At 40.4% G+C, this 4,311-nt stretch overlaps 1 protein-coding gene across 1 annotated transcript in view; it reads left to right on the top strand.

Moving 5' to 3' along the window:
• Nucleotides 1–4,311, top strand: part of WRN (WRN RecQ like helicase) — a 273,170-nt gene that overhangs the window by 78,684 nt on the left and 190,175 nt on the right. The gene's annotated exons all lie outside the window — the stretch shown is intronic.

The raw sequence follows: 4,311 nt of genomic DNA, 5'->3' as shown, positions 1-4,311 counted from the left end.
TAGTGGCTAAAGCACTTGACTGCTAACCAGAAGGTTGGTGGTTCAAACCCACCAGCCACTCCTCGGAAGGAAGGTTGGGCAATCCTACTTCTGTAGAGATACTGCCTTGGAAACCCAAGGAGGGGTCGCTATGAGTTGGGGCTGACTCGATGGCACATAACAACAACAACAACATGGGTAGAAAAGCCACACTAAGTAATTTACTACACCGCACCCTGGTAAGATTTATTCCCAGGTATTTTATGGTTTTGAGCTGTTGTAAATGGTATCAATTTCCTTATTTCCTTTTCAGCAATCTGTTTGCTGGTGTAGAGGAATCCAACTGATTTTTGGATGTTGATCTTGTATCCTGTCCTGATGCTAAATCTCTTAATTAGCTCCAATAGATTTTTAACTGAGTCTCTTGGGTTTTCTAGGTATAGGATCATATCATCAGCAAATAGGGATAGTTTGACTTCTTCCTTACCAATCTGGATGCCTTTCATTTCCCTTTCTTGACTTACGGCCCTGGCTAGGACTTCCAATACCATGTTGAATAGAAGTGGTGATAGAGGGCCTCCTTGTCTGGTTCCTGTTTGCAAGAGGAATGGTTTCAGTCTCTCTCCATTGAGAATAATGTAGGCTGTTGGTTTTGCATAGATGCCCTTTATTATGTTGAGGAGTGTCCCTTCTATTCGTAGTTTGCTGAGAATTTTGATCAGGAATGGGTGTTGGATTTTATCAAATGCCTTTTCTGCATTGATTGATATAATCATGTCGTTCTTTTCCTTTGTTTTATTTATGTGATAGTGACGTTGATTGCTTTTCTAATGTTGAACCATCCTTGCATACCTAACATGAATCCCACTCAGTCATATTGTATTATTTTTTTATTTGTTGTTTGAATCTATTGGCTAGGATTTGATGAAAATTTTTGCATATATATTCATGAGGCATATTGGTCTGTACTTTTCCTTTTGAGTGATGTCTTTGCTTGGTTTTGGTATCAAGGTTATGTTTGCTTCATTAAAAGAATTTGGGAGGATTCCATCCTTTTCTATGTTCTGGAATAGTTTGAGTAGGATTGGTGTCAGTTCTTTTGTGAATGTTAGGTAGAATTCTCAGTCAAACTGTCTGGGCCAGGACCCTTTTTTATTGGTATTTTTTTCTTATGACCTGCTCAGTTTCTTCTTTGGTTATGGGTCTGTTCAGGTTTTCCACCTTAGTCTGTGTTAGTTTAGGTAAGTAGTATGCTTCTAGAAATCTGTCCTTATATTCTAGATTTTCAAATTTTTTGGAATATAATTCTTCATAGTATTCTGATATTATCCTTTTAATTTCGGTTATTTCTGTTGTGATGTCATCCATTTAATTTCTTGCTCATGTTATTTGTATTCTCTCCATCTTTTCCTTTGTTAAATTTGCCAGTGGTTTGTCAATATTTTTAATCTTTTCAAAAAACCAACTTCTAGTCCTGTTAATTTTTTTCTGTTCTCTTTCTATTTTCTGTTTCATTTATTTCTGCACTGTTACTTATTATTTCATTTCTTCTGGTGACTGTAGGCTTTCCTTGCTGCTCTTTTTCTTATTTTTGGAGCTGTTGGGTTATGGTTCTGATTTTGACTCGTTCTTATCTTTTAGACATGTACATTTATTGATATAAATTGGCCTCACTGCTTTTCTGTGTCTCAGAGATTTCCAGAACACTTAATTTTGCTCATGAGGAACCTGTACATAGACCACATGGCTGTTGTTTAAACAAAGTAAGGGAATACTGCATGGTATAAAATCAGGAAGGGAGTGCATCAAGGTTGTATCATTTCACCATATTTGTTCAATCTGTATGCTGTGCAAATAATCCGAAAGGCTGATCTTACAAAGAAGAACATGGCATCAGGATTTGAGGAAGACTCATTAACAGCGTATGATATACAGATGACACAACATTGCTTGCTGAAAGTGAGGATGATATGGAACACGTACTGATGAAGATTAAAGACTACAGTCTGCAGTATAGATTACACCTCAGTATGAAGAAAATAAAAGTCCTCACAACTGGAACAATAAGCAGCATCAGAAGAAATGCAGGAAAGACTGAAGTTGTCAAAGACTTCATATTACTTGGTTCTACAGTCAACACCAGTGGAAGCAGGAGTCAGTACATCAGAAGACTTATTGCATTGGGCAGATCTGCTGAAAAAGACCTAAGTTCTGAAGAGCAAAGAAGTCTCCTTGAAAACTAAGGTGTGCCTAACCCAAGACGTGATATTTTCAGTCACCTCACACGCATGGACAGTGAATAATGAAGACCGAAGAAGAGTTGATTCTTTTGAGTTGTGGTGTTGCTGAAGAATACTGAGAGTACTATGGACTGCTAAAAGAATGAACAAATCTGTTCTGGAAGAAGTGCAGCCGGAATGCTCCTTGGAAGTGATAATGGACAGACTTGGTCTCACCTACTTTGTCAGAAAGGACCATTCCCTGGAGAAGGATATCATACTTGGTGTGATAGTTGGAGCTGTGTGTCAACTTGGCTGGAGCACAATTCTGTGTGCTTTAAGCAATTGTGATGTGGGTTATTTCCAGGATGGGATCAGATGTATATGTTTTGAGCAGCTGATCAATTGAAAGGGAGTTTCCCTAGGATTGTGGCCTGCTTTCGATACATTTATGGACATCCTGGGAAAAGAGACACCCTTCTGTGGATTGGGATTCTGTTGTGCTGCCTACAACTGTCCGTGAGCAAACAATCCAACGTTCGGCCTGGCGATCTTGGATTTGTCATTCATTGGAGTCAACAGCTGGGATACCACCTGCCAACCTTGAGTTTGTCAGCCCCTGTACCGGTGTGAGTTGGGAAAAGCCTCCAGCTTGACGTTCGATCCAAAAACTTGGGACTTGCCAACTTCTATAAGTGTGTGAGCCATTTTCCTAAGATAAATTTCTCTTTCTCTCTCTCTTTCTCTAAGCTTTACTGGTTTTGTTTCTCTAGAGAAATCAGTCTGACACATTTGGTACTGGGAGTGGTTCTATAGAGACAAAAATCATAAGGATGGGCTTCCTAAATTGATTCTCCAATTTGATTAATCATGAAGACACTGGTGACCCTGCCTCCATCAGTAAAGAGGGCCATGCTAATTACATCGCATGAGGTGGCAACACTAATATGCAAAATAGTACCACCAGTTGATCAAGTATTTTTTAGAGGTGAGGCTCTGAGTAATGAGTAATCGCATATTTGATACTATTCTGCAGTTTTGTCAGCATGACGGGTATAAGGAAGCTGGTTCGTTGGACCTACTTATACTAGACAATGTGGTGAAAGAGCAAGATGAGTTCAGGGCTGCTGAGTTACACCTTAAGTCCTGCATAAAAGACCTGATTGTTTTCAGTTGTGTTCTGAAAGAAAGCCTTATTTCATCTAGTAACGGAGGTGATATTGCCAAAAAACAAACCAGTCTTACTGTAAGTGTGGCTGAATTACAACACCAATTAAGTTGCCAACCCAGAATTGTGTCTGAAGTTAAAGTGAGGGCATTGCTAGGGAACAAATGGGATCCTGAAACCTAGAATAGGGACGTATGTGCATCTTGTCTTGAAGATCAGGATATGGAGCCTGGAAATTCTGTCGAATCCCTCCCATCTGAAAGGATTACTATAAAACCATTATCCTTCCACTTCAGTTTGATGGGATTAACCCAACTGTTTGATGGTTCCTTGCCTGAGGTAAAGAGCATGGAAGACTGCTGAATGTTCTCAGGAATTTCCCCACCCACCCATTGTTATTGCTAGACCTATAATTAAAGTTAAGTCCAAGTGAGCCCAAAAGGTGAAATACAAAGTGTGATTGAGGAGGTAATATGCTACACCCAAAAAGACCTACTTGATTTTGCTATCATGTGCAGACAGAAACCTGGAGAATATGTATGGAAGTGGCTATTGAGAGTATGGGATAATGGTGCAAGGAGTGTAACATTGGATCAGTCTGAGTTTATTGACTAAGGCCCAATAAGCAGGGATTCTTCATTCAGTGTTTCAGCTCGAGAGGTTAGGAAAGGATCTAATAGTTTATTTGGTTGGCTTACTGAAGCATGAATTATGCTGTGGCCTACCTTAAGTCAGCTGCAGGGATCCAGGTGAGGAGAGGGAACCCAGGCACTCCCAAAGCAGCAGGGTGGGAGAGCGGGAGAAATGGGATTAAAAGGCTAGGAACCGGGACAGAGGAGCAGTCAGCTGCAGGGATCCAGGTGAAGAGAGGGATCCGAGGCATGCCCAAAGCAGCAGGGCAGGAGAGAGGGAAAAAGGGGATTAAACGGCCCAGGAACCAGGACA

The sequence above is a fragment of the Orycteropus afer genome, unplaced genomic scaffold (assembly GCF_000298275.1).
Source record: "Orycteropus afer afer isolate SDZICR_OR568_19922 unplaced genomic scaffold, OryAfe1.0 scaffold00095, whole genome shotgun sequence".
Classification (NCBI taxonomy): domain Eukaryota; kingdom Metazoa; phylum Chordata; class Mammalia; order Tubulidentata; family Orycteropodidae; genus Orycteropus; species Orycteropus afer.
The sequence above is the reverse complement of the archived record's forward strand: the minus strand, read 5'-3'. Positions and strand labels throughout refer to the sequence as shown.